Below are 23,210 nucleotides of genomic sequence, written 5' to 3' on the forward strand. Positions count from 1 at the left end.
TCTAACACACTCCTGGCAAAGCCAAAGGGATGCATTAGTTTGTGGTCCTGTGGGGAGTAAATCTCCAATGGAGGCCTGAAGCCCACACTAGTCTAGGATTAGCACGCACGGAGTAAATACTGGCTGGCGTTCAAATAATTAACCTCAAGGGAGGGCAGAGGTGCAGACATTCAAGAGAAAGATTTTAAGATATCAGCCGTGCTTTTCACATCATCTATGAAGGTTCTGTTCTGAGGACAACTGTGTGCCAGATTTAGGTTTGTGAGGGGGAAGAAGACACAATTTAGGCTGGGCCTATCAAGAAATGGGCAAAGGTTCAGTGTGAGCTGCAGCTTCTTCTACCTGAACCAGTTTGCCCAACCCTGGAGATGCTGCTCAAGATATTACCTTTGCTGAGGTTCCCACCTGACATCTTTCAAGGAGGGCAGAAGGGCTCAGAGAACTTCAACTCCACCTTGGCTTATAAACCTGCCAAACATGTTTCTTGGCAAGGTAGCAGAGTCATTTCCCCAAAGGCATGGCGGTTTTGCTTTGTCTTTTACCAGTTCTAGCCCTGTGGTGCTAGCAGTTGTCACTGGGAGACAATCCTAAACCAAGAAAGCAAAGCAGAAAATAAAAAAGTAAATAAATAAAAAGCAACAACAACAAAAAAAAGTTGAGACCACAACTATACACAAAAAAGGACACTTTGTTGAGCAGACAAAAGCCAAGATGGATGAAAAAAATAAAAATGACTCACTTCTTTTCAAAATTTTTTTCCTTGCTCCAAATAAAAAAACAAATGGTGGAATAAGTAATTTCCATTGTATTTAGCTGCTCTCTGTGGTTTTTACCAGTAGCCACAACTGTCTGTGTTGACTTAAGTATTATTTATAAGGTACAAGGAATAAGTTGTGGAAAAACCAATTGGGGATTTGACAAACTGCAAGAAAAGACCTTGGAAGTTTTCTTGGTCTTCGCTGTGCCTGACACTTACCACCACCAGCAACTTTCTGTCTCATGCCTTTTTCTGGCCCTGATTGGAGAGTTTTGCAATTTCTTCATCTTCCGTATTACAGACTAGGAGAACCTTTGCAGGAAAGCATCCAACAGCAGTGACAGACACTCTTTCAGCAACCAAAAAAAAAAAAAAAAGAAAATGAAGAAAATGCAGGCATCTCATTCAGATTAATTGTTTCTCTGGAAGGAGACCTGCAGCCATCCCAGCTGGAACAAGATCATCATTCCCCAAAACACACAGTAAATGCAGAGATGCCTGAGCAGGCACATGGCAGCCTTGGATTACTGGGATTGATGAGGGCAGCAAGGGTACTTCTGTGCTGATGGTGCACAAACCAATTCAGGTCTGGAAACGATATGGCCACGTTTCCAGGCACTGTTGTGCACACCCAGTCACTGTGTTTCTGGACAGGAGTAACATGCTGAAATGGCACTTTTCTAGCCTGCAGTTATTTACTGGCTCATATCTCCGGTTGACAGATCCCTATTTTATGCCCTACAATGGTAACACCACCTGGTTCCTCCCATGGCAAAACCACCTGGTTCCTTTCTCTTCCCCTCATTTTTCTTAGCTCAAACAGCTTAAATTTATCAGCAAGGCCAAAATTTTCATTTTCAACTAACTTTTCAGAACTGTTTCAAACTAGTTAATACCTGAAGACACAGGAAATGTTTTATTTCCATCAAATTTATCACAGAAGTTTTATTCAGTGTTTCCAGGTTAATGTACTGTATTTGTTTGGAAGAAAAACATTTTTTTTTTAAAGTCCACTTTGTTTCATTAATATCTTGACAGTTTTTCCCTCTTAGGATGAATGCAAACATATCTTAGAGCTCCCCAAGCAACAGAAATGTTCTTTCCTCTCCAGTACTACTCTGATAGCTACCTGAATATATTGGCTGCATATTGGGACCTGGAGTTGATTATTTACAGCAAGTCTGGCCACCTTTCTTAAAAGGTCCTTTTCATTGGAAATAGCAACAAGGCAACCTGGGACGGTAACAGAGGAATCTAGTCAATGCCCTATAAAAACAAATGCTCTGAGCCTGACCATTAGAACATCACAGGCTTGTAAAGTTTGCAGAAAACTTTTCTGGTTTGATTATGACAAGACAACCCAGTTGCTCCCCTTGCCTCACCTCTGAATTTGTCTCAAATCAGGGCAGAAGTCAAATACAGGCAGCATGATTCATGTGCCTCCCACCTCAATCCACCCTCTTCTTCTTGGAAAATGAGTTGTCATTTGCTCTGAAGTTGTATTTCTCTCAAGTTAACGTTTATAGGAACCATAACCTGTTTGCTGAGTTGTTTTGGCATAAATCGGTCTATTAGTGAGACAATCTTACTGCAGAACACAGCAGGATGGTGATAAAAAGGGCTTTCCTGCAGCAAGACCATGTGGCCCTTGTGCATTCAGCTCATCTAATTTGTTTTTTACACTCCACAGCAACTCCACTGGCACACAAACAGAATCAGAATAGAACCCAAACTGACTTTGGGTCAATCAAATAGACTTTTGAACTACACAGCTTTGTCTGCTGTAGGAAAATCGATGCTGGACACCCTAAATCAAGGCTAAGAGCAATGCAAACTTGAATAACCCCAGAGCGATCCTTACCCCATAAAAGAACTGTAGCTAATCTCATCTACTGTTAATTAGATCAAAGGAGAGAAAGAGAGGCCCGGTTCCAAGACCAAGGAGATCTGGACATGCAGCAACTTCATTTTCTTTGAATCTTGTGTCCATACTGATGCTCATCTAAGTTTTCTTGGCAAGACTGCTTACAGTCCAGCTTTAAGCATGTCCTCCTTCACTACTCTCTCTAAAGTAAGATATCCTGCCCCAGGCTAGCAGCCTCTTTGGTTTGTACTGGTCCCTCATCAGAGTACATGGAACTGCCATCTAATTCCCTGGCTCCCTCAAGCCAGCCCTTGATACTATAAATCTTGGTCTCTTTGAAATTGCATATGAAATCTTCATTGGCTCAGCCATTGTTAAGTCATGATTAATAATCAAAATAATAAAATGTAAAAGAAAAGTTAATTACACCCATCCTGGTAACTAAAGTGAATAGATCTCTTGCACACAAAACAAATCCCTGTACATTGACTTCCTCTGAGTCACGCCCCAATACACCCAAGCCTCGCCTCACAAAGGTATTTCTCATGTCATCGTAGCCTAAAGCAAACACCTACACTCTCTCGAGCCTACAGAAGAGACAACCCAACCTTGCACCATTGGGATCAAAGGTGCAAATGCCACCATCTTCCCCAGGATGTCCTGCAATTAGCAGGCGATAAAACGGAGATGGTAGCTTGACCCAAGGTAATTTTTCTCAAGAGAAAGAATGAGTGATGGCTTCTGCTGTAGTTTAAGGCTCCAGACATTGGACCAGCTGCAACAAAGGAAAGGAGGAGTCAGCTCCTCTGTTCTCATTCAGCTCTGAAGATCATGGCTCAGATGGAGTGAAATGAGGCTTTTGCACAATCTGCCTCATTTCAGACTGGGGCTTGCAGAGATGCTTGGAGAAGCGTGTGTCGCTCTTCATTCAAAAAACAGACACGGAGAGAGAAAAAAAGATGGAAGAGCAGACAGACACAATGCTACAAGAGCAATGACGGAGATGAAAAAACAAGAACAAAAAAGAGGGGAAGGCTGGAGTGTTGGAAACACTTTCAAGAAGACAGCTGTCTCCAGTTTGTTTTGTTTGTGTTTGTGAGCATGTCCCTATCTGATATCTCCATCTGTGGTGCTACAGAACACCCCTGGACAAACACCTTTTTCCAACACCCATGGGCAGGGTGTCTTACAGATGAGCACTTTTTGTGCAATGGTCATCCACAGAGCAACCTTGCACAAGCTCTAGCCCCTGAAGAGTGGCGTTTCCAACCAGACCTAGAAAATTTAATAAGGATTCGCTCTCTCGAGTTAAGAAGGGCAGGTCATGTTACGGTCACATACTGCCCTTAGCTTGTTTCAAACCAGACTAGAGTGAAGCCTCAGTAAATCTCAGCCTCCACAAAGTGACCTCAGGTGCCTCTGGGCTGCAGCTGCTTCTCACCGCTGTGTCATGCGGCCTCAGCTCCTTGGCTAGCCAACTGCCTGCTGTGGTTGCCCTGCCAAAGCTACAGTACAGCTGGACATCAATTCCAAAAGCTCACAGCTGGAGCCATGACCTGGTTCACCACCATTATGGTGTTATCACCCAACACACTCTGCACTTGCCCCATGCTGGCTGCTTCACCAGGAAGATCCATATGTCCCAACAGAAAGCCCTCACACTTCTCATATCTTCCAAGTACCTGCTAGTGACAAAACAGAGGATACTCTGCCACTACGCTCTCCCTGGGGCCACCAGGATTGTTGTGGGGGGGTTTGGTGGGCCACCACCACCTTCGAGGGGGTGCCAAGCCCTCAGTCAGGGTTGGAGCTGACCCTCAGTCCAGAGTTATACAGCTGTTGTGCTCTGGGTTGGACAATGCTTGTCCTGGGCTATTTTGGGTAGCTTAATCATTATTTATTTAGGGCAAGATTCATACTTGCAACATTCAAGCCTGAAGCAACAGCTTTCATGCCAGCAGGGTGACCAGTATAAACAAGGCCAGAACCAGGGGCATTAGACACAGAAAGGACACTAAATGAACGCTGTTCATGGTCAATGTATTATCTGCAGGGCTTTCCAGCCTCAGCAATTAGAAGCAAAAGTTAAAAAATAAAGTCAAAAAAGTGAGTGAAGAAGGAGTTTCACATCACAAACAGCTGTGTGTGGCAAGAAACCATTCCACGGTTCTGTGGCTGGGTCCAACTGAACTGGATTTTCAGCAATAGTGCCCTTGAGACAAGATGAGAAATTGTGAGGGTCCTCACCTCCTTCTCAGCTCACAGACATCTACTGCATCCCTGAATTTATAGCTGCTGAAAACCCCAGGAGACTGAAAGAGGAGATGAGGGGAGCAATTACACCCACATCACTAACTGAAGTGCTTTGGTACCTGTCCATGCCAGCAGTGTCCCTACCTAATTCCAAATGGTATGGAAAAGGAACATCATTAGCAGCATGCAGCACGCTGATGTGTTTCAAAATCTTTGCTGGAATACTGACAGCCAGCCAAACAAACAGAGCAGAGCATGCTGCAATGGCTATCGGCCCCATCTACAAATAAGGGCTCTCCTGATTTCGGTATTAGTAACCTGCAGTGAGGAATTCTGCCTGCGGAGCTGCCAGGCCTGTGCCAGGCAGACAAACATCAGGGTTTCTTTGCAGCACCCAAGCGCACAGAGACCCAAAGAAAGGTGATAGTGATGGCACAGTTGGATAGTCCCGAAATACCAGTTTCCCCATAAATACGCAAATCAATTAAAGGTTACGAAATGCAGTAATTTTCTATGGGTGTAGCTACATGCTTCTCAATTTAATGAGCAAGTAAATGAAGTTGGGAGAGGGAAAGCAAAAACACACTTTCAGCTTCTATTGTTTTGTTCCTCCAAACTTCACAAACCTTGGGTTACACCTGGTGACCCTTATAGGACCTTCCAGTCAGTGTCATCCTGCAAACTGTCATTTCTGCCTGCCATCCCCCTAAGCCTGATGGCTCTTGGCAGGAGGGAGCAGTAGAACTGCCTGTCAGGCACAGAAAGTCTGGCAGCGGATGCAGCATAATCAAACTAATTTTGCAGCGAGACTGAGACGTGCGGAAAAGAACAGGGCAAGAAAAAAATAGCAGAAAATATTCAGGGCTGGAAATGAGACTCTCTGATTCTAATAACGCCCCGATTTTTTTTTTTTCTTTGATTAATATTTTGACTGCGTTCCTTTTCCAAAGTCAGATAAGGCACATTAAGCATCCAGAGGGGTTTCATATCTCCTGCAGGAGAACATCCCTACCCTTACACAAAGGACAGACGTCCTGGATGTTCCTCTCTGTCAAACAGCAGGATCATTTCCCAGATGACTTCAGGTTAACTCTTTATGATGCCCCAACTTTGCTTCTTATGACTTGATCTCCCCAGTATCCTACCTTTAAAACCAAACATATTTTTTTTGGAGCTTTAGGGGCAAGCATTCACATATCCCTATGAACCTTTCAGCTTGTTTGCCTTGTTCACTTTACACAGTGGAAATTTTTCTAATTCAGAGCTATGACAGGTAACTTTACACTGATTTCATTCTCTGATTGATTTTTTTTTTTTGTGGTCATCCTTTGCAGCAACCCAATTTTTATGGAGAGGTGATATGGTGATTCATTTTGCTGGCTGCCCAAGGCTGGGGGAACAATAAGGACTAGCCCATGCACAGGCAATAATAGGTTTTCTGAATCATTCTGCAACAATTTCTTGGCATTGCACTTGGGAGATGAGATACACCTCCAGATTTCTCCACTCCTCAAAATAGAAGATACTGCCACTTGGGTACATTAAGTAATTGATAAAGTAGGATTAGAGTTGCTCTGCCATTACAGCTGTTCATAGAATTTCATTATCCTATTTGCTGGTGCACAGACCCGTATTTGGTTACAATTTGCTGCGTACAAATCCACTGCTGTGATGAGCTTTGTCATGCTGTGTGCCCTAGTCCTAAGCGCTCGGGCCACTTTCAAGGGTTTGGTCCAAGAATCAGGAACTGATGCTCCTAGACCTGGCCAGAAACCTGACATTCCTTCCAGGAGAGGGCAGCAGCCTTCACTCATGACTCAGAGCTGATGAAACCACTGCTTTCTGGTCACCGGCAGTTTTGACAGCTAAAATTAGAGATTTCTGCTGTGCTGGGATGCAGAAAGATGCAGACTACTTTCGTTGAACTGACTTCCAACACTAGCATATCTGAACAAGGTGTTTAGCTAACATATGCATCAGCAGGATCAATAAGACAGTATTCATGCCCTGGAATAATTCCTGTTTCATTTCAGTTACAGAAGGGAAATCGTGAGTGTAATTGTTAACACAAGACCAGTCAATTTTAAGAACCTTAACTGTGCTTCCCCAAAGCATATCTCAGCTTTGATATTAGAGCTGTTCATTGGACTCCTCCTGGGGTCAGTTCACTGCTGCACAGCCATCCTGTTCTCCATGTAATAGGGCATGGGGAATTCATTTTACTTCTCACAAAGAACCACTCCACAACCCTTAGTTTAAATTTGCATTGCCTTTAAAACCTTTAAAAAGAGGGTTTTGGTAGGCTGGAGGAGCTGGCTTTGCAACATGCTTCTAAGGCAATAATGCCTTTCACATTCTGTAACATCTGAAATATAGGGATGACATAAACCCCACGGAGGCTCATATCACCAAGGTACTGCTAACTCGAGCCCTGCAGCCCATCTCATTGGGTGCAGAGGACAAACGCTGCACCCAATCACCCTCCCACAGTAAGCAAAGATGCTTGGATACTTTGCCTTGGAGTCACGTCCCGCTGTCAGTGGTAACCCTAGAAAGACTGTATTTTCAGTTTGGTCATTACGTAATTTACAAAAATATCCCAGGCTGTGATCCCAGCACAAAGGGCACATGACAGCGCAGGTGGAGCTCTGCTTCACCTCGAGAGGATGCTAAGTGAAAACCAACGTGGAGGTTAGTGGCAGCAAGGGCAATGTGTCAGCATTTGGCTTTCTGGAGAGGTGGCCTGGTGTTTGGAGAACATTTATAATCACTCTGGGAGACCTGAACACATCTCCCTGCTTTGAGACACTTCTTTTCAAACCAGAGGCATACAAGACTGGACTTTCATTTGTTTGTTGGTTTCTGTTTTGTTTTAGAGTGAAGTTCTGAAGAGAAATACCTTCAAGATGGATTTTTCAGCTATTGCGATGACACAACCACACAAGCATGCCAGAAAAATCAGATGGTCTACTTCCCATCCTCCTGTGGCACTGGTAAGGACACGATGCTCAGGTGTGTGATAAAGTTGCTATTGCATAATGAGCTATTCACGTCACCCAACACAGAGCGAGTGATTATGTCCTGGTCCTACTCCAATGTAGCTTGGCTCTTTCTCCACACGCTAAGGGTAATTTGCTACAAGGTAGGTTTCCATGTGCATACTGTTATCCTACAGCAATGGATATTATTAAATGTCTGTAACGTGAACAGTGCCTGTTGCCTCCCTGGCACAAAGAAAGGCAGGCTTGACCTCACCAAGCACGTAAGCACATGCTGGCTACCATGCAAGCTGGCCAACTGACGTCAGTATAACTGCTTTCATGGCCATGTGCTACACTGCAACAGCGTCCATGTGTCAAGGGCACGAACACGAAAAGTGCTTGCACACACATTTCAGTGGGTCAGGTAAGCTTTCCGAGAAATACTAACCCACAATCAGCTCACTGTGAAGCACAAGCCTGACCGTGTAGTTTGTAAATAGCTTCTGCATCTGGAGGCAGGATAGCTTATTCTTATGTTTCTCTTCTCTATATTTATATCAGGTAGAGATGTGAACTGACTGAAAAATTGTTCGTTTTCCTAGGGAGTTGCATCTGATGTGGTAAGCAAGAAAATCTCCTCAATGAAAACTTTTGAAAATTGCATGGCTTGTGAAACAGGAGGGATTTGGGCAAGAAAAGGGTTGCTGCTATGGGAAAAATAAAGCTCAAAAGGAGCAAAGATCACTTTTACAACCTGGGGGAGAAAGGATACTGAAAATCCAAAAAGCAATCATCTAGAAAAATCTTGAGAAGTGTTTGCATCTTGAGAATCTTTTAAGTCAGACACCTCTGCATCTCTCTGCAGCTCAGTTGTGGGGTTGTGTGCCTGATGTTTGACACTCAATGCTAGGAGCCAGGCTTGTGGGTCATTACCAATCTCAGCTGAGCCAACCTTCCATGATTTTGACAGTAATGCAATTGCTAAAAGCCCAGGCAAGACTACCCAGAAAATCTCACACATGAAGCCAGTCACTAGATCGAGCTGTAATTCCCAAGTGGATGTAAACTCAGAAACTCTTAGCTTTTAGTTTGTAAAATACTCTATCTACAGAGAACAATATGAACTAAATAGTACCTCAGAGCTGGGCTGTCTTCCAAGCTCCATCTCACCTCTCCTGAGAGCCTGACTGACAAACTCCTGGTATTGCAGAATAACAAATGTTTGAAGCTTGGTGCCTCTGGGTGCTCCTCTGAAGCCTAAGGTACTTAAATACCTGCATCTGTAGTATTGGATAAACACTAAGTTTCATGGAATGACTTTGCTTAAAGGGCATTGACTATATGTATAATGAAGAACATTTTTCTTTCCCCTCATACCTCCCCAAAAAGGGAGGAGGGGATTTTTTTAATTTTTTTTTTTTCTTTTCATTTATGGAAGTCCCTGGAGAAAGACAAGGAATGTCACAAAGAGAGGCACAGTCATCCTGAAAGCATTTGTGTGGGTATCATGAAAATGTTGTGGGCTTCAGCTAGCTGAGGAGCGGAAGCTGTGCTTCTCAAGCAGGTGACTGATGAGACACTCCTGGCAGCTGATTACTAGCAAAGAGTCAGAACAATAGTTGCGGTGAAGAGCATCTGAATAACCAGCAGGGTGGATATATGGCCAATGAAGTCTAGGTGAATAATTTCACACAAAATAAATTTGTAAAACTGTTTGCAAAACATGACCTCATATTTAGAGAGAAAATTTGGTGATGAATTTTGTCTGTCGAGGTGAGAGGAGATGAGTGTATTGGATTTCAGAGGCAAAACACGTTTTATGAGAGTCACTTTTCTATTCTACTGCTAAGTCTTGACCTGACATACCTTGAACACAGCACAGTCCTGAGTGCTGTTTGGAGTGAAAAGGCTATGGCCTGCCAGGTAAGAGCTGTATTTTGAGCATTTTCAGGAATACACTGCCTGCAGCGGATTCTGAGCACATCGAATGCTGCAGGGTACCAAGTGTCACAGTAGGACAACGCACACTCTGCGCAGCCTAAGCAACATATAGAGAATTTCTCCTAACTAGACCCAGTTAGCTGTGAGCTTCAAGGAAATTTGGGAATTTTGGATCAGATCACAGCTCATTTGCAACTGAAAAAGGATCATATCAGAAAACATACACAATGCAAACTTCATCACTAGATTTAGATGATTAGGTGTTCTAGAAACTTGGACTACATAAAGAGGTAAGTAACTAGAGGAAAAAGGACAACTGCTCATGAATTCTACCAAGGCACAAGAGAAGAAGCAGGTGGCCAGCAGGGAGAAGAGACCAACAGCACAGACCTTTGCACATAGAAGTGAAATTCTTCATGCCAGATAGAGTGCTTTTAAAGTAAAATGTGTAATCAGGAGGGATTACACCCCCCTCCCTTTTTTTGTCCCTCCATCAAATTAAAAAAGAATACTTGCATGTGTGAGAGCAAATCTCCCCTCTGGAAGAGCAGGTAGGCAGGCAGTGGCAGCTTTGAATTCTGTGCCCAGGGGCAACTGCTGTTCTGGTCTCCAACGATGACTTATTTTCCATCTGTCTGACTGTGGGACTATATGATGATATAGTATAGAAAACCACACCATTTTTCACTCCTTGTCATATGCTTTGTGAACTCCTAAGAGGCAGATGTTATTCCTTTCCAATGATTGGATACAAGCTACAAATTTCTTTAAAGCTGCCTGTCAAGCAGTTATTAGGTCTCACCAGAATGAAAATTCACCTTCTTTTCCAAAAACAAAACAAAATGAAAAAAAAAAGCCCAGAAACAAAAGAAATCTTATGAGAAAAGTCCTCCTCCAATACTTGTCAGAGGAGATACAAATGGGAGAGTTATCACTTGCTCAAAAGTACAAGCAACAAGGAGGGAACGTACACCATGTATCTTGTACAAATGTGCAAACACACTTCCATTTGTCAGCCACAGCAGCAGTTTGCCTTCCACAATAACTGGTTGCTACAGGAGGGGAAAGGAGATCTATGGACACCATGCAAACACAGCTAAATGAGGAAAGCAAGGATAGCAGCACGCTTTAGGACACCAGGGCTGGCCCTCTGATGTGGTGGAGTCTGCCAACATTACTAGCCACTGTACTTTTCACCAGGTGACCTCTCCTTGCATCTCCATGCCAATGCAGAAGTTGACTTCATGCAAGCACATCCACACGCAGGGAAAACTTGCTAATTGTCCCTAGCGCCCAACAGCACAAAAGCATATGGCCACCAAGGGGCAGATGAATGCCATGACAAGTGCAGCAGTGTACCTCCCTGCTGATCAGTCTCCCAGACCCTTTAATGAGCTTGTAAAAGAAAGAAAAACAACAACAACAAAAAGCAAGCAAACAAAGAACACACAAGGAAAAAAAGCAGAGCAAACACGTGTAAATTGTGAAGGCAGCAGGCCTCTGAGGGCCAGGAGGCCTGTCAACACCCTGAGGGACTGCAAGTGCCTGCATTGGCTTTTTGGCCAAGGCTGCTTCTGCAAAGGGTCATCCAGGGAGCACAGGGAATGACAGCATGGCCTGAAAGATGAGAGGGAAGCAGCGGGGTACGCGGAGGTGCCCAGGCAGCACGGCCATCCATCCATCAAAGCAAGCAGCTGCAGGACCCCTGAGCGTGAAGGGAAAGGGATGTGTGTATCCCGTGTGTTTTGCTTTCACCACATTCCCTATGCAGGCTGTCACGGGCCTGCATTGCCATGTCCCCTGGTCCGTGCTGAGCCTGCCCAGCAGCCCGTTCCTGCAAAACGTGGCCTTCCCCGCCCATGCTCCATGAGGGTGGCTGATTTAAGGCCCTCACCGTGGCAAGGCAGACACAAAAGGGAGCCTCTGGGTCTGAGTGGCAGGGCCTGAGGAGGCAGGAGCTGGCAAGCCCAGCAGGAAAGAATCCTGTCACCCTGCAGAGGCCCTGACCTGTGTGAAGAGCTGGCCAGCTCCCACAGGCACAAATGCTCCCAGTCCACCCTCAAAATGAGGGTCTGACACCCCTGGTGTGTAGGTAAGGTCAGCACAGAAAATGGCACCTATCTATCCTTCACACCCCAAGCTGCCTTGGAAGGCTCCCAGCCAGCCTGGGCAGGTTTAGAGCTCACCAAGCATTTACCCACTTGTCCGCAAGCCTCTTAGATGCGCTTTACAGTCTCACATCTTCTGTGAGGGCCTCCTCTTCCACAAAGGCACATGTGTAAATCCTACACGTAGACACGGACCAGGATTTTCCCCATCTCATTCACATGAAAGCACTGGGTTCCCCTTCACATGCTGTAAGTGGCAGCGGGCAGCAGATCACAGCATGGGTGATCCTCCAGCTTCTGCCATGGAACAGCAGCCAGAAACTCAGCAGGGCGCTGGGGCACATTGCTGGGGCCAGAACAGGACAGGATTTTTCTGTGAGATTTTCAATTTTTCAGGTTATCAGCATTTTTCAACTCATTTAACAAACAATTAAAATTCAACTTTTATAATACTTTCTTGGACTGGGCATGTTTTTAACATCCACATGGGCTCCAGTAATGACTGATGGAGGGAAGAGATTAAGAAAAAGCAAGGCAGCTCCTGCTGCACAACGGCATCATGTTCATATGCAAAGCCAGAAACCCAGGGCCAGGGTCAGCTCAAGTAAAGACCAGTTCGGTTGCTAGAAGCTTACACAGATGGAAAAGGTGACCAAACACACTCAGGGAATTTGCACCTATCACGTGTCAAGAAAGTATGATAGTATGGGAAAGGACCTGGAGCAAACACCACCACTTTGCTATTTTCAGACTTATCCTAAGCCATAAATGACTGGGGTACAGCCAGAGGCAGGATGTGGGCTACACAAATCCATAGCCTCAGTCAGTATGGACACTCACTAGTGACATGTACTGGACTCTGTGGACTGCTTCTGGGGTTCTGTTGGAACTACTTCACCTCCCTGTAAATGCCTAAATGTTCATCAGATTAACATGTGTACACTGGATGTCACAGTTCACTGGTCATGGCTGGCATCTGGAACAGAAAACTGAAACACAAGTTCCTTGATTCTCTTGTGGGCTTCATCATATGAAAGCTCCCGTTATCATTGCAGTGTAAGACCACAGAGCATAGTCTTAAGAACTCCCCCAAAAATTGTTTCTCCCCCAGCAGCACCAATTCTATGAAAACCTGAATTTCTAAAAAGTGCTACAATATAAGCTGATGGTATCTCCTAAGATGCTGGCAAACTGCTCAAAGGTCCCAAGCTCTGCTGGCTGGTAACCATGGCACTGCAAATTCTGTTTGCTAAATACTGGCCCTGAAAGGGAAGGCAAAGGTGAGAAGCTCTTAGGCTATAGCACATGTTGCTAAGCCACTAAGCAATAACATGTTGTGTATCTGACAGGTTTGATGGCATCAGTTAGAACAGGCATGTGACTCAGCCCTACCAATGCTGCACCGAACCTTTTAAAGCACATGGCTAGATTTCATTTCTACCTCTTTGCATCCTTAGGTGATAGCGGAAGAGAAGAAAAACCGAGAGAAAAAAACCTTTAAATTCAGTTCACAGTGACAGCAAAAGACCGAACTGCCAAGCTGGCTAACTTCACAAGTGATGGATATTTTCTCAGTGCAAGATAGCCAGGCCTTTTCACTTTCACCCATCAGCACTTGGTCAGGCATACCCCTGACTTCCCAGACACCAGGAACCACCACCCTCAGCCCTTCTGACCCTTGGCAATAAGCCTGGTGTTTGACAGGAGAACCAGAAGTGACCTGGACCCTGCACCCTCAGGGCCTTAGGACTCCAACTTCCAGTGGTCTTCTAGTGGGATGCAAAGAACTTTAAAGCTCCTTAATAAAAGCTCGCAGAGATCTCAGTGCTCTTGAAGTAACCACCTGGAACAGCCTGGTCAGGCTATGCCTGCACTAGAACCAGGGCCCAGTGGTATGGCAGCTGGTTTAGCCTTCCTAAAACTCTCCTCTGCTCCATGAACAATGTCCTTTGGACAAAACGAAATAAAATGATGCCCCTATTGGGACCGTTTGCCTTTGAAAATGTTACCCTTCCACTATTTAGACAGGGGCAGGAGAACAAGGGGGAAGGGAAGCAAACAGCATTGCACAGTAGGTGCAGCCAGCAGCCAACCTGTTGAGTCACTCCTGTCTGGCACACTGGGTTTTTAGGGTAGCATAAGGCTCTCTCCATTTACCTTTCCTGGCCACCCTACACAGCTCTGTCTTGCAAGGATGAGTGTTGAAGAGCCTCGAGTGTTTCTGCAGACACTAACTGCATGTGGCTAGTCCAAGCCATAATTTACCAATACCAGCTGGCTCTCGGGATGAGCAGAAACATGTTGGAATCAGGATGTGTAAAGAAACTCTATTAAATTATTTTTTTTTACTGGCTACCTGTGCTCATGAATTTAGTTTGCACATAGTTCATGAAAGGAGCTGCCATGAGAGCAGCTGAAAGAGAGGATGAGGTTCATGCTCCCCATGAATGCAGCGTGGCTAGCCTAGTAGGCATGGCAGCAAGTCCTTTGGGATCATCTCCTGTACTGGTGCTCAGAGCACAGGAGAAAACTCATGTCAGGAATCCCACTTCTGCTGGGAGGTTCCCTACCTTGCAGCATCTCAAAAGAGAGGACAAGGATTGGTGAGTGGACTGGGATGGAACACAAGCATGCTTTTGCTGCTTTCCCCCACCTCCTGAAGCACCTGAAACTCTGTGCTTCAGAGAATTTGAAATTTACTTCAATTCTCTTGATTTCCACATACACCAGCCCTGTCCTTCTTCAGCACTGCAGCTTAACAGCCAGAGAACTAAGGTGATGGTGGTGTTTTTTTTTTTTCCTTCAGGAAGTCTGCTCTCAAAGAATTTTCAACTCAGTTTGGGCCACCAACACAACCAGCTCCTCTTCTTGTACCCAAAACTATTAACCAGAAAGATTTCTACCCAACATCTCTGACAGTTTCGGGGATAGGTCAGCCCCAAACCTCTGGTTTTGAAACTGGCATTTTTCATAGCATGCGGCCCAGACTCAAAGGCCTGCATACAGGATCAAAGCAAAGATTGGCTCCATTATGTCAGTGGCAGTATTCTTACGCTTCATAAAGGTTCCCTGAGCCCTGAGCCTTCAATTGCAAGCACACCTCCCACTGCACAAATCCTCTGCCTCAGAGGCTCCATCGCCCTGGTACACGGCAGATGTCTGAGGTACACTTACTGCATCTTCCATCAGTCAGTGCTAGTTACGTGGGAGAGCGTGTGCCCTGCAGCACATTTAGTGGTTATTCACAGCTTTCTAGCTCATCTTTTTCTTTTCAGTCTCTACCTCAGAAGAGAAGTAGCCTTTATATCAGTGATGCCTGCAAGCCCTCTGTAGTTCATAGCTGACGCAAGTACTTAGAGCCTAGATGCCCTGGGGTTACTAGAGGCTAGAAATGCCTTTTCAGATAGGGCAGAATATGGTATACTGAAGTTTAGGTACAGGAAAAGAGCACCACGGACATGCAAAAATAAAAATAATAAATAAAAATAGCTCTTTTCAGTGTCTGAGAAAGACACATACCACTGGGTCTTTCACCTCCCTGTCCAACCAGCACTGTTATCTGTGGCCACTAGTCAATCACCTTCTTACACAGATCTCCTGGGCCAACTGGATAAGAGGCAAGGAAAGGGAAGGATAGTGCAAAAATGAAGCTCAGAGTCTTCTCTCTTTATTTCTTTTCAGGACCCAGTTTGGCCATAACACTTGTTACATCGCCCTTATTGAAAGCAATGTACTTGGCACAAATTTTGCATATTTTTCCATCCCTGGATCTTCTCCACCCTCCATCAGCTTGCACCCAACATCTGGATCTGTACACTTTTTGGAGCAGGGACTCATCTCTCACATACATATGGCAACTAGAAAACACCAACCCCATAATACTGCCCCATCAGTATCAATACAGTGCCGATCTTAAACAGAGACCCATTACAACCCCCTTTGGTTTTGCAGTGATGTTTTTATCTGCATTAGGACTCCACAAGCCAGTTCAATTACAGCGTGTTTTTCGCTAACCACACTAGGCTCTTTTAAAAAACAGCTTATATATGACGAAAGGCCCTAATTAAGAACACAGCAGCCGGGGCAAGATTGTTGTATTACCTTGTTGAGGGCACACTCAGTTAATCCTTGTGGAAAGTCCCCTCCAGTCCCCTGAAGTCATTGTAACATACACACAAGTGTGCGTGTACGGGTATAAATAAAAAAATGCATCATGGCCCTCGGTCACCAAATCCAGCCTTATTTGTAAGCGTTCCACTTGCCACAGCCTTTTCTAGCCTTGACGTGATGGGGAGGAGGAAGGTGTCACCTGTTGGTGTCCTTGACAGATGTAAGTGTGGGCACGCGAGGGGAGGTATTTCAGAAATGGAAGGAGGCAACACCGCTCTCGGCAGCAATGAAGGGTCCAGAAGAGGCCCCTGATGAAAGGTTCAACACTGAATAGAAATGAAAAGTTATTTGGAACAAAATGGAATTTGGGGTTGGAGAAAATTCAGGGCAGCGGTCCCTGTTCTATGAGAGACAGAGACTGCTAGTAATGGCAAAAGTATTTATTAGCACACAAAACTGTCCTCCATGTAACCTGCTCGTCTGGGGTGATCAGAAAGTTTCAAAGAAAATGTAAGGAAAATATGATTTTTGGACCACATTCATGGCAAAGCTGTCACACAATCATCCCTCTCCTCCACATAATGTTTTTTCTCATATAAGCTGCAAGACACAAGCAACTTGCTGGTGATGTTTTAAGATTTTTACAGCAGTTTTGATTTGTGTTTCTAATTGGGCTTTCCAAGAAGAAAAAAAACAAAAACACAAAACCCAACTGTTTGGATTTAGGGATTTTCCCTGAAAATTTGAAACAGAAATGTGAAGTTGTTTCCTTGTTATGTTTTCTCATGTGCTTGAAATTAACGAGAACAACATTTTCATATCATTTTACAGATGTTGCTCTCTTCCTTCACCCATTTAATCCTCTTTCATCATCTTATGTTCTCAGGCTTGCATGTGTGTGAAAACATCCTACAGAGCAGAGAGCATGGTCAATCTTGGATTCTGGGCACTGCTGTAATGCAGCCACTAATAGCACTACGTGCAGTTTAGCATCTGGTGTATCTGCTGTTCAGGATGGCAGCGCAAACAAGTGGCTCCATAAACTAATACATTAGTTATTTATATTTGGCTTCTGCTTCTTTAATCAGAAACAGTTGCATCCTTGAAGTATAGTGAAAGAAATTTGATTTACAGGGTACCTTTATGCATTTGTATACATACGCGCATGCATGTGTATAGAGCCTCATACAGAATTGCACACAAAACCCGTTCTCCTGTGTGTTAGCAGTGCCAGAGGGCCACAGGGGAAGAAAAGCAGTCTCCACTTAGCTGAGCACTGGAAACCTGTATTTCAAGTCGCTTCTGTTTGCAGAACTGAGCTGAACTCCCCTGCAACCCAGGTGGGAGGCAGAGCAGCCCTTGCTCCCTGCAGGGACCCAGCTGCAGAGCTCCCCAAGCCCCTGTGCGCACGGAGGGCTGCTCGCATCAGACAGCAGCTCCGCAAAACCACAATGAGTTGATAGTCAGGGACACTGGATCCTAGGAAGCTGCTCCTTAGGTACCAGAGAGTGTGGACAGGTCCTTCAACTTCTGATGCCCAGGGGCATAAGAAGTGCCCAATGGGTTATTGCTATTTCAGCAGCGCTTGGGCAGCCCTGGACATTCCAGCTCGCAGCAAGTTTGGACAGGAGATTGCAAGTGTTCCCAACATGAGGGATGCCCCATTTTCTACGCAACCACACAGCTGCCATGCCAGAACTGGGCAGAACTGGAAAATTATACCATATATTAATGCGGCATGTGAGAGGGTTACGGTTTACCTTTTGTTCTTCTTTAATGAGAGGGCGGGAGAGGAGGGGGTTAAGGGAGGGGGTGAGATTATGATAGATGAAGAGAACTTGCTTGGCTAACTCTCCATAGCCTGTAGCTACTGCAATATTTATGAAAGGGAAGGTGCACCTTGGCAAGTTAACCTGCCTGAAATTGGAAGGTTTCAGATGAAAGGGAAACCCTGTAAAGCAAACCTGAGAGCGCTCGAGAGGAGCACGATGGCAGAGGACGAAAAGCTTTGTTCCCTCTATCTCCTCACCAAGAGTTTCCTTTCCTGAATACTTCACCTTGAAAAAGCACAAAAGAAAGCAAGCTGGGCAGGCCTGCCAGCTTCCTGAGCACAGGAACCCAAGTGCCTACAAACATTGAACTCCCTCCTCTCTATTCAGCAGAAGTCCCCTGGCCTACATTAGCAGAGCACTATTGCACTGCCTGTGATGTTGGAAGGGCCCTGTCCTGACACTGGCTGATTTCCACTGCAGTTTGCTGGGTTTTGAGAGTATTTGCACAGAAAGGGCAGGGCACTTAGGTATCCATTACACGTCTGCTTTTTCAAGAGGAAAACCTTGAAGATGCTGTCATTAAAGACATTTCCTGCTTCCTGTGCAATTCTTACTGACTTTTTAAAACAATAAAAAACGAATTTTCTTTCAACATTACCAAGATTTCTTATTTCCCAAACACTGCATCAGCATGGAGCTTGGACTTTTTCAGATGAAAAAAATATCATTTAAATGAAAAAAGTATGAATGTTAAGATCCTGCAAAATATTCTCTTGGTTTCTTTTTAAACACAAGGCATGGAAACAAGTTTGAAAATTTTCAGAAAAAAATCTTTGATATAATATAGATAAACTTTAATTAAGATCTTGCCTTTGGGCATATCCACAGCCCTGGCATCTCAGCTCTTATCTACCAGCACGAGGCACTCCCAGTATCCTGTGGTGCCTTGGAAGGAACAAGCTCTGTGCATGCAGGGATGGGTTTCTTTATTTGCTTAACTGTTTCCTCCAGAGAGACAGCTCCCCAAAGCAAGGTGACTTGATACTGTTGGAACCCAAGTTAATTTTTAAATTTGGATAAAAAATAAATCTAGATCTTTCTCATTTTCTCTTCCCACTAAAACAAAGCATTTCAACTGAACTGGATGAGTGGTTGTGTTTTCTATTGCATTCATTTTATTTTATTTTTTAATTATTTCCCTAATTGCGATCTCAACCTATCAGTGAAAACAAGACAGCAGTCTGAAAGCTTCAAACAAGAGCGGTGTGACTTTCCAGCACATTTTCCTTATTGTCCCTGCCTTCCCACGCCAGCCCTGGTGCGCGGGGGCCGGGAGGGGAGCGCTTGGCAGCCTGGAGGTTCTCACACCCCTCTCCTGTCTAGACCAGGGCTACGTCTGATTTTCTATCACCCCAAGGCTACAATTTCCAGAGAAGAAAAATACTAAATTCAAAACATTCTGCCCATCTTGGCTCCTTCCAAGAAGTCAAAGTCTGTCAAAAGCCTAATTCCCACGTCTGACTTCAGAAACCCTCCTGTCCCGTTTGCAGCTTTAATGCCACAGCTGCTCAGCAGTGCTATGCTGGGACAGGGATGTACATTCACACAAAGCAAGGATTTCATCTGGACAATGAGAAAGGAGCAGATACAGCATGGGATGACAGTCCTGGGAGCTGGGGAGACTTTAACCAACTTACATCTGCTCCCAAACATCGGGTCTGACTCAGACCTCTGTCCTCTGACCTTTCCCTTTGGGGACCTTTGGCTCAAGCTTGCCTGCTGCCGGCTGGGCCAGGGTTTCGCTTGCAGCATTAATCACAGGCAGCCCTCCTGACATCTCCGTGGCAAGCTGGGGTCAGCGCTGGTGTGCTGGGAAGGGGGGAGGAACATGGCTAGTCAGTCAATCTGCTGCCTGGTGTCACCGGTGATTTATGGCCCGCTTCAAACACAGCCATTGATCTGCTCTGCTTTCCCCAGCACGCTTGTCAGCGTGTAATAAAGCCAATGGGAATTCCTGGGTGTTGAGTCAAAGAACTGAAGTATGCTCGAGTTTGCTTATTAAAAAAAAAAAACACACCTGAAGTCTCCCCATTTGGGAAGCAGCTCAAGATTTACAATCCTGTAGAAATTTGCAAAGGTAAGAACAAGAAATACAACCCCAACCAGCCCTTCAGGCAGCCGGCCAATTAATCTTCCCTTTGCTGTCTGCTGCTTGTTCGCCTTTCTGCCTTCAGCACTTTTGGAAGATCTAAGCGAGGCAGCAGCAGCAACTTCCTCCCCGCCTGGCCCGCAGTGAACCCCGAGAGCCGTCCCAGAGGTGAACCCGAGCGATGCCCTGGGCCGAGCCTCCTCTAAGGGCTGCTCTGGAAATCACCTGCCCCTCTCTGTGCCGGCTTCCCTTGAGGCCAGGCCAAGCACCCCAGCAAGGAGAGGGCCTGCACAGACTCCTCCAGCTTATGGGGAAATGTCCACACAGCTCCGGGACAGCCTGAACTCTGCAGCTCTGAGGCTGCAAACAGTTCTCTCATCACCCAATATCACTGCAAGGAGGGAGGAGGTGCAGCGAGGAGCCAGGCCGGGCAAAACAAGCCTGTGCTATCGGTGCTTTAGCACGATGCTTGCTAAGGGAGCACATAGATCAAGGCCTTCTCTCCTCGCTGCTCCCTGAAGGTTGCCCAAAGCCACAGCCCCTCTGTGGGTTTCTATCCATGCAGTGCGTGTTGGAGAGTGAGGACTGCAGGGCAAGCGAAGCGCCGTGCCCAAAATACAGCACACATGAAGTCACTGGTCACAAGGGAACTGATATTGTTGTGCCCTTGCAGGGTTTGGCCTTGCAACTGTAGAACCAGACTCCTCATTTCCACTACCCAGCAAGAAGGAAACATTGCTCTACTGCTTAGCACGGGCTATCCCTTTAAAATACTGAAAGGGTAAAACTTCTGTTCAGTAGCGTTTGAAGGCATCTTACTCTCTTGCTTTGCACTTCATGGAAAAACATAAAATTAAATCAAAACAAACAAAAACCACATTTCTAATTTTTAAAAAATCTATCTCAGATCAAAACTCTTTCAAGCAAAGATGCCAAACTCCCAAAATTTCACTTGCCATGAGGAGTCTTCCTAAATTTAGCATTTGCAATATATTTTTCTGTCCCTAATCAGAGGACATTGACTGATGAAGCTAATCAGGAAGAAGTTGATAGGCCCAGCAATTTTCAGTATGACTAAATATCCACTGTTTTCAAAGAAAATTCCCACTAACAATTACTAGGGAATACAATAAATTAGACTGCAGAGCTGAGCTCTTCCACAGACCTCATTAAAACTCCTAACCTAGGAGCATGGGTTACTCCATTTTAGAGCACTTGCAAATGCTCAGCTCTTCCAGAAAGGCCGGGGTGAACCATTGACATCACGTAATTCCAAAATCACCAAATTCCCAGTCAGTGGCCATTTAGAAGATGTTGGCCCCAGTTCAATGAATTTTAAATTTCAGCTAGTGTACATGTCATAACAATAAAACTGCGTGAAAAGAGACACAGACAGCAGCAGGTTCCTAAGAAATATTAGCGCCAAGCCTTGTTGAGTAATGAAGAAAAACTCTCACCTATGGGACTTTCCACAATTCTTATCAGTTATCAAAAAACCCCCAAGAGACACACATTCTCGCTTTTTTTCTGGGGTGAACTTCCCAGCAGCCTGAAGAAGGGGGAGCAGAACAGGAGGAATAGAAAACCTTTCTTGAACAAAACACTGAAGTAAATGCCATTAAATGTTGATTAAAACACCCACTTGCGTTTGGACAGCCTGGGAATGTCGCTGCGGTCAGACCGCAGTAGTGCTGGATTCCCCGGCCCAGTGCATAAAACTGCCTCTGGTTTTGCCCAGCCAAGCCTTATTTCCAATAAAGCCTACCCTCATTATTGGATCTTCTCATCCTGCCACTAGGAGACTGGGAGAGTGAGGAAGAAGAGAGGCCATTTTGTAGACAAAAATCGAATTTGCTAGTGCAGGAGGAGGGATTCCTTGTTTTCTGTACTTCAGTTTTGTAGCAGAGCTGCTACTTCAGTGAGGGCAGAGACAATGAACACCCTAGCCCTGGGACTGCAGGCATCTATCATGTTAATAACCACCAATTTCTTCTCTTTTCCAGGGGAGATTGTATTTTTTTCTTGTCCAAAAGCAGGTCTCAGGGTTACAAAGCTTTTCCTAGTACCAAAACAGATGTTGCCTCATCTCTATAGAAGAGGGAAGCTCTTCCCCAACAGACCCTGCCTGGCTAAATCCTACTGTAGCAACTAGCTGGCGCCTGTACATAAAGAGCACACACGTCCGAAAGCAGCTGGGCAGCTTGTGTAAATGCTGGCATCTGCAGTCGAGCACTTGGAGCCCAGCTCAAACAGAAAAAATAGTCTTCAGTACAGCCCTTGCAGTAGGGTTCTCTTAGTTTCTTCAGTGAGCTCAGGAATGGTTTCCCTGAGAGTCCAGAGACCAGCAGAGATTAAAACGTCTGCAGGGGAAAAGACTGTGCTGGTACCCTTTAGCTTTTGACTTCAGCTTTACCCTACTCCCAGCTGGACAGGCATCAGTCAAATATACAGCAGCCCCTCAGTGGGAGAAAAAGAAGTCAATGTATAGGAGTTGGGGACATTGGTTTACACTAGCTGGAAATCTAGACCTAAATATCTCACAAAATGAGGCAAAAACCTGTGCTGACCACTGCCAAGAGGGATGTTCTGTCCCAGGGCTTTATAGAAAAGACAGGCAAAATTTACCTTGTGACTTCCCACAGATCACCCAGTAGAGGTCCAGCGAGAGAAGCCTTGAGTTAACATGGGCTCATGCTGTGCCAAATACTCCCCCACATTCTCCCTGATAAAGAGAGGAGTTGTTCTTTTACCTCCCAGATCAAGCCTTGAACAAGACAGTTAATTTGAAGAGGGCAATTTGATTAGACTCAAAATTGCCTGGGGTAAGAAACATCCATTAATGAACACGAGCTAATGAGAAGGTGATTCCCCCCAGGCTTTCTGACTATAAGCTTGTGCTCCAGTGAATTTGTCAGAGCTAAAGGTGACAAGGTGGGGTTTAACACAAGACACTGAAAGCTCAGCTTTTTCATATTCAGATAGGAAGCAAACCCAAGATGCCCACCCAGCTCTTCACAATGGAGACAGCAGGGAGGGCACACAGGCAAATAATGCACAGATAACCTGTCTGTACCCACCCTCGGACACTAGTGCAGGGCAGGAACAGTCCCAGCAGTAAAACCAGTGGACAAGTCACCTCCCAAAACCAGCAGCATTGGTGAACGGTGGGAGATATTGCAATTGTGGGAGATAATCCCACGATTACGCTGCAGATGACTTGTCTCAATGGGTAAAATACCCGTAGATCCCACATCTCCACACCGAGGGATGACCAT

General features: G+C 45.2%; 1 protein-coding gene across 3 annotated transcripts in view; it reads right to left on the minus strand.

Moving 5' to 3' along the window:
- The window catches only part of TP63 (tumor protein p63), a 154,824-nt gene that overhangs the window by 126,209 nt on the left and 5,405 nt on the right, over window positions 1-23,210 (minus strand). The window contains exon 1 of one of the 3 annotated variants that reach the window (XM_084528990.1): window positions 406-582. The exons of the other annotated variants lie outside the window; for them this stretch is intronic. The gene's annotated coding sequence lies outside the window, so the exon portion shown is untranslated. Of the gene's footprint in view, window positions 1-405; window positions 583-23,210 lie in introns of those variants that run through there. 3 annotated transcript variants of the gene reach the window in all.

The sequence above is a fragment of the Aythya ferina genome (genome assembly GCF_964211825.1).
Source record: "Aythya ferina genome assembly, chromosome: 9".
Classification (NCBI taxonomy): domain Eukaryota; kingdom Metazoa; phylum Chordata; class Aves; order Anseriformes; family Anatidae; genus Aythya; species Aythya ferina.